Below are 8,458 nucleotides of genomic sequence, written 5' to 3'. Positions count from 1 at the left end.
AACCATCAGACCTTCGTGTCATTCCTGATGAGTTCTTTGAAGAAATCGGGATTAAAGACATGTTGGAATGGACTCTGTTACGCGGTTGGATGAAGATGTGGCTACGTTTAGTTCACTGATATGCTGCCCTTGCTCTCGGAGGTCGCCCTCGAAGCTTTACTCACCGACGCACCTCTTGTAACTACTAAATGGAAGGCTGACCAGAAAGATTCAAATCTGGTACGGTTCGGCCGACTACATATATTTATAAACAAAAAAAAAATCAATTCAAGATAACTTAACATCGATTTTGATCACCTGGATCTTGATAACCATATAGTATTTGGTCATTTACTGCTAGATTTAGGTTTATTAGAATCCTATGGTGCAGATTCAAATCATCCTAACATACTCATTTATTTTCAAATTAAAATAAATAAATAAACAGAAAAAAGAGAAACTCAACTAATAACTAAATGTATGTTATCACCACGATCATGTGTGCTCTTCCGCGACGACTGACAGCTCCACCACCGTCCAAGTGGCTCCTAACAGCACCACTTATCCTCACACAACAACCGGCCCCTTTGTCTAAGCATGATAGCTTCCAACCAAATGGGGCTCTTATTGGAGCGTCCATCCATACGAATAGTATACATCCCCTAAGTTTCAAGCTTCCTGGTATTCCAATGGGTAATCAACAGACAATCTCAACAAAGGTCTTGGCCTTGGAATCGAGATCTAAAGGTGAGGAATTTCTTATCAGTGATACAAAGAGGAGAAGATATGAGCAAGGGGCGTCAGAATCAAAATTGAATGCTCCAAGGGCGGATGGGCCAATGGATTGTGACAACACTAGTTTCTCCCATGCTGGATAAGGTTCTCAACACAAAAGTAAAATGGGTTCTACTTCGCAGACCGGCCTGAATCCATGAGCATCCTAAACTAGAACTATCGGGGAATGGATAACCCTCGGTCCGTTCACATGTTATCTGACCTCGTGTCAAAGTTTCACCTAAATTTTGTTTTTCTTATAAAAGTAAAATTTAATACGAAAAATATTGAATTAATAAAACTTAAGCTTTCATATATTGGTCTATTTTTTGTTGACCCTGTTAATTGTGGGGGTGGTCTGGTTTTTCTTTGGAAAAGTAATGGTATGGTTAGTTTGCTTGGCTACTCGAGAAAATATGTTGACGCATCTAATACAGTTCAAAGTTTGCCGAAGTATCGACAAATGCATCAAGAGGTGAAGGAGACTCTTGAGGAGCGGAACAATAAGTTAATAGCGAAGGTTGATGTGCACCGGAGGGACCTTCAGTTTGAAATCTAGGATGAACTGATGGTGTGTTTAATCAAGGAGAGACTCATTACTGCATTAAGTAGTAAAATCCGACCAAGGCAGTATGGCTCGTATAAGGTGACCAAGAGAGTCAATGTCTATGCCTACCGCATTGCTCTTCCGAATTGGCTAGGCAAGATGTCACTATCCTTCAACATATGTGATCTAAGTCCGTACAAGCCGAATGCACCTCTTGAGCTTACGAAAGACGAGTCGAGATCCAACTCTTTTTAAGTAGGGGACAATGATAAGGGCGCTCCTTGAGAAATCCAAGCCAAGAGTGAAGAAGGGCTAACACGACGTGTCACCTTAGCCACACGTCGTGTGAGTCAATCTAAAAGAAAGGGAGCGCATAAGGAAGGAACCACACGACATGTGAAACCTTCACATATCATGTTGGTGGGATGCTAGACTTCCTAAAATTTTTTAGAAAATTGACACGACATGTGGCTTTCTTCTCACGATGTGTGACATCTTTCGAATGGCTGCCTAGTGAAGCCCTTAGCCCATGGCGAGAAATCTGAATTCGATGGCCACATGACGTGTTAGATAGACCACACATTATGTGGTAAATGGTTTTATAGTCACACCTTATGTTCCAACTTATAATCAATTAGAAGATCTGCTGACAAATAATCTGCCCAGTACATAAATGAAACCAACATTGGTCAAGTTAGGATTAGTGCATTTTCAACCATCCTCAGCTTGAGGGAAGGCGCTTCAAATTAGTAAATGCAGTATATTTTACTCTTTACTCTGTTTTACCTTATTTCTCTTTCTTATTTTACCTTTCCTTTATAGCTGCTATATAAAGTAGCCTTGTTGTTCTTTTCAGTTAATGAGAAATTATTCAATTCTCCCAAACACTCTCTGAATGCATTTATGGGAATATAGATCATAGAGTAAGTCTTTTATCATACTTTTTTACTTCCTCTCATCATAACTCCACCCTTATTAGTAGGGATATAGATTGCCAAATTTCGAATGGAGACTAGAGCTTCAGTTTCTGAAAGGAATGGTCTCCCCAGGATGACAGTATATGCCAATTGCCCATCTTGATGGAGAATTCTATCACATTTCCAGGCCTGGTTGTCATCCTCTATCTCGTATTCCAACATTACTTGGCCTTTATTTTATATCATATGCCCGGCCACTCCCAATATTTCTACGAATGTTGGTTCAATCTGTATCAGATCTACTTTTAGTTTGGCGAATGCTCCTCTGGTGATAACATTACAAGAACTTCCAATGTCAATCATTACTCGCTTCATATCCCATCTTTCAATGGACATAGCTAATATTTCGGCGAATGGTCGATTGAGTGAATCTTTGTTGTCTGTCCGTGGAGATGTCTTGGTATTTTGCTTCACATTTTTCGTAAACTGTGAAGCCTGAGCACACTTTTGAAGGGAAATACTACTTCGCATAATGAGTTTGCTTCACAGTTTTTGCAAACTGCGAAGCAAACTCATATTCATTAAATAGTATTTTCCTTCGCAAATTTGCTCAGGCTTCAGAGTTTATGAAAAGTACGAACTATCTTTTGTTATTTGCCTAAAATATACATAAGTAAACAACATGTATAACCAAAAAAAGTGAAAACCTGTATAACCGAACGACATCAAAACAAAACATTATCAAAATTTATAATAAGATTGCAATAATAATTCAATAAGAGTCGCATCACTGCTGTTTGGAATACAACTAAACCTTGTATAACCAAACGACATTAAAACAAAACATTATCAAAATTTACAACAAGATTGCAACAATAATTCAACAAGAGTCGCATCAATGTCGTTTAGAATACAACTAAACTCTAAACCCTAAACTAAATACTTCCCTGGTGATTAGTTCTTGGATCAGTAAGTAGACGAGGCTCGTTGAAGGAAGTTAGAAGCTGATTAGTGAATGTACCAGGGGTATACCTTACAGCAATGGCATAAGCACTAGTGTACTGCCATAAACCCTAAACCCAAAAAGTCAATATTTCCTCTCTAGTTAATTTGGTCTCCACTTTCTTCATCACATCCCAATCCCCCTCACCGTGCATTTATATTCAAGCTAAATGGATACTTGAATTTGATGCATTTGTATTCAACCTTTATAAAAAATTAGTCATTTTATGGAAATAATGAAAGAAACGCTTCACGGTAAGAAAAACTGCAAAGCTTGCGAAGGTAAATACAACTTGACAAATGTGAGTTTGCTTCGCAATTTGTGAAAACTGCGAAGCAAACTCATTCTGCGAAGTCGTTTTCTAGAGAAAATACAACTTCAGTACATGAGTTTACTTTGCAGTTTTCTCAAACTGCGAAGCAAACTCATTCTGCGAAATTATTTTTTGAAAAAAAATGGCCTCCATACTACCATTTTGAACTATCGCTAAGTTCCATTTCGCAAGATATAGCTAAAAAACTAAATCATAAGTCAAAATCGCACAAACAGATAACACGAAAATATAAAACCCTACAAACATTGAAATCACAGAAATACAGTAGATACTTACCTTATTTCCACATTTTGCTATTGCAATCGACAATAAACAATATGATAAACGCAGAAAAAATCGTTTCTATCAAGAAAATGGTGTCTTCGAGTTCGCACATGAAGCAAGCAAGAGAAGAAGATGAAAGAGGAAGATGAAAGGATGCCTTCAGTTCACACAAGAAGAAAGAAACGAAGTGAGGAAGATGAAATGATTTGGGTATTTTAGAAAAGTCACAAATAAATAGTCTAGATATGTAATGTGTTGTGTTTAAATATGTAAATAAGCCTCCAAATTGATCCAGTTTTGTAATTTTCTCTCTAACGTTTCATATTTTCTACCATTTAGTTACATGTATATGAAGCACGAAAACTTCAACATGCCTGCGTATCACGTTTCCAATATGTTTCGGATATGGAAACGCCCGGAAACTATTGAGATATGTTTCAGGGTCATTTCCGTAATATTCAGAAGTTGGATACGTATATCTGTCTGGAAAACCCGTTTGCCAGAGAAAAAACAATTGGATTTTATTTCAGAAAAAAAACAGAGGTAATCAGAGCAATTATGGTCGATCGTTATTTGAAAGAAAAACGAGTAGGAATATCTTTTCTTCTCATAACGCTTTTTTAATTGATTTATATTTCATGTATTTAATAATTATTTTTAGACAAAAGTTTTATAATTTCTTTTATATGTATTTATTTAGTTATATTAAAACAATTCAAATATAAAATTATATTTTTTAATATTTATAAGAGGAAATTACATATAAAAACACTTTTAAAAATTATTTTACACTTTGATAACTCTTTTTTCTACTTTTATCATTTTCTGTTTTTTCTTAGATTTTTGTCATTCTGTAATTTTTTATTTCTGTTTTTGTCACATTTCAGTTATTTTTAAATTATTTCCAATTAAAAAAAATCAGCAGTTATAGAGTTTAGTAATATAACCATTTTTTTTAAAAAACTTGACATTTAAAGAAATTCTTTTCACACTAGTGGTTTGTTGTAAATAGTTAACCAAATCTGACTATTATGTAACTAACCCTATTTATAAATGTGTCCAATATTTTTAATATTTACACGTTTCCGTATCTTATATTTTATAGAAAAGATGTTTCCCGTGTCTGTGTCTGTATCCGTATTTGGATACCATATCCGTAGCAACATATCATGTTTCCCATCAATTAATCCATGATAAATTGAATTAAATTGGTGTCCAGTTATAGATTAAGTGATAAGAGAAGGTTAGTCAATACAACAGTCCACTAAACTAGGAGTTTATAGACCACTTTCTAGGAGAAATTTGTATGCAGGTTCTATATTTGGGACAACACCACCTGCAAAACATGTTCCAAAGGACATCCGGCTACCATTTCCATACAAATAAATCTCAATAAATATTTCTTACCAAAATCAATACTTTTACTTTTTCTAAACTTTCAAAGCATCATCAATTTATATAAAATGTTTAGTTAACCCCTTAAATTTATGTAAAATATAGGGCCCGTTTGTTTTATCTACTATTTGTTGTTTGCTGTTACGGTTTGTTGTTTGTTGTTGCTAGTTGCTGTTACGATTTGTTGTTTGCTGTTGGAAATTGCTGTTTTTCCAAAAAAGCACATATTCTCTGCTTTTATAAAAGGCTGCTATTCAGGTGTAAAAAGCAAACAGGAGTTCACTAACCAAACACTTGATGCTACTTTTCAAGTGTAAAAGGCAAATAGGAATGTTACTAACCAAACACCTAAAACTCCATTTCGAACTGAAAAGGCAAACATGAGCACAAAAAGGAGCACTCAAACATAATCAATTGATCACTCGGTTACAAAAAAAAAGTAAGTTAAATGCGAAAGATGTATTGCACGAGTCTTAAAATCTTATTATATAATAGATTAAAAATGAAGTTTTTACTTGCTCAATTGTAAATTTGTCTTCTCTAATATTAGAACCGCACACACAGACCTTGGTCGTTTTATTTTTTTTAAAACGTGGGTGTGCAATACATCTTCCGCATTTAACTTTTTTTTTTACAACCGGTTGATCAATTAATTACATTTTACGTAAGTTCAGGAAGCTAACTAAACATTTTATGCAAGTTAAGGGGGCTATCAGGATATTTTGAAAGTTCATGGATCAATCAATCTTTTTAGACAAGTTCAGGAAGCAAACGATATATTAAGTCATTTAACAATTGTATGTTATTTATACAATATCGCCAAGGGTTGTTGCTACAATGGACAAATTATTAGAAGCATCCGGTTCTTCATATCATTCAGAGGACCTTCCATACATATTTTGACACGTGTAACATAAACCCACACGTATTATAAGAAGTTTCACTATTTTAATTATTACATAGGGTCACAATACACATGTCCAAATGTGAATTGGGGATCCTCCGAATGATATGGAAGACCGGATACTTAATATAAAAACTCGTTACAAGAAGCCTTTACATGTGGTATACCGTGTAGTGGATTGGAATAGCTATTATTAATTACAACATCTATTACGATTTATTCTATTATATAATATAATAGAAAGGAAAGTATGAGGTTATTTGAAAAAATACAAAAAAAAAAAAAATATGTGTTGTTGGGCTTAGCCTGCCCAATTAGAATTTAGGGCTTTTTATATGAATACCATAATTGACTACACACAAATTATAGTTAAATTCTAGAGAAAACTACACAGAAATTCATGTTTTAAAAATTATTTATAATTATGTCAAGTTAATTTTGATCATATCAAACTAATAAAATTAGTACTTTTAATATATTTTAAGAATTAGAATTTATAAATTAGAAATCTAAAATATATTTTCTAGAGTTTATAATTTATGAATTGGAGTCCAGAATTTTTAAATTATGGTGTAAAATCATAATATATAAAGAATAATGACATAATAAAAATTAAGTTTGATGATATGATTTAGTTGTAATTTTATGCTTAATTATGATATTCATGTATTTGACCCTAAATTCTATCATCAAACTTAATTTTCAATTTGTCATTTTTTTCTATATATATCAAATAAAATATACTTATACACCTAATTTAAAAAGTTTAAACCCTAATTCATAAATTCCAAACTTTTGACAATATATTTAAGACCTCTAATTTATAAACTTTAATCTTTAAAAATAATGATTTTATTAGTTTTACATAATTGATTTGGCATAGTTGTAAATAGTTTTTCAAAAATGAATTCCTATGTAAATTTCCTTAAAATTTATAGAAAAAAAAGAGCCGCAAATGTTTTAGAAGAGTGGAAGGCATTAGAAATCAAATTGGATCGAAAACCGCGTTCCGGGACCCTTTGGGGCCAACTCAGCGGGCTGGGCAAGCCAGCCCAACGAGTTGGCCCATAAAAGGGCCGGCCCTGACCCCATGAGGCTTGTTTTTTGGTTTGTCTTGGCTTTTATATATATATATATATTAAAAGTCTTAACAATATGTATTTTTATTTTTATTTTTTTCCAGTTGCCTATCAAGGGAAAAGTAAAAATAATAAAACTTGTGGCTTGGTAAATTTGTAAAAACAATCCATAAGTTTGTAAACATGTATACATACTTTTTGCGGTTTACAAACACATTCATTTCTTCAAAAATTATTATCGTATTTATTCTAAAAGAGCCGATTTGGAGTAATTAAAAAGACTAACTATGTAAATTATCCAAAATTTAAGATCTAACTTTGCAAATTAACGAAACCACGAATATTATTTGATCAAAAAATTGACTCACATATCTTTTAACTGCAAAATTCATAAAGTATAGACTCGTGTTTGCAAATTTGAAATCACAATGATTATTTTTACGAATTGATCAAATCATAAAGTTTATTTTTTACTCAATTTTTTTTTGTATGTATATCTCTGTATATATAATACAAATATCAAAATTTTCAGAATTTATTCATAATCAGTCTCTGATCACCTTAATGAGATCCATTTATCTAGGGGTGAGCATCGGTTCGATTCGGTTACTAATCGAACTAAACTTTCGGTTAACCAAATCAAAGTTTGTGCTATTTTCATAACCGAATCGAACCGAATAAGATTGGTAACCGAATTTTATTTAACCGAAAATTTTCGGTTCGGTTACCGACCGAATAATCGAAAACTCATAATATTTAATTTTTGTATATTTTTGTTTAATTGGTTTTCAAATAATGCTCTTGTATAAAAGTTACAATTGAAGAAATTAAAGACTAATAAACCAAAATTTATATATATATAAAGATAAAAGTATATTTTGTAGGGGTTGGATTTTATATTTTATAAGTTATTTATATATGTAAAAATAAAATTATATTTTTTATATTTATATAATAAATTCGGTTCGATTATTGATTATACCAATATTTTTTTTCAGTAACCGAACTGATAACCAATTACCAAACTAAGCCAAAATTAAAACCGAACTGAACCAGAATGTTAAAATAACAAAACGAAACTAAAATTTTGGTTCGGTTCGGTTCTCAGTTTGATAATCGGTTACCGATTATTTTGCTCACCCATACGTTTATCCATATGACAAGTATAAATTAGAATTTGAGGTACACATACCATCTGCCGAGATTGAAACTTGTTCCAAATTTAAAAATTAAAGCCTTTAATCGCAAAACATCATATTTTG

This window comes from Euphorbia lathyris, chromosome 1, assembly GCF_963576675.1.
Source record: "Euphorbia lathyris chromosome 1, ddEupLath1.1, whole genome shotgun sequence".
In the NCBI taxonomy this organism is placed as follows: domain Eukaryota; kingdom Viridiplantae; phylum Streptophyta; class Magnoliopsida; order Malpighiales; family Euphorbiaceae; genus Euphorbia; species Euphorbia lathyris.
The sequence above is the reverse complement of the archived record's forward strand: the minus strand, read 5'-3'. Positions refer to the sequence as shown.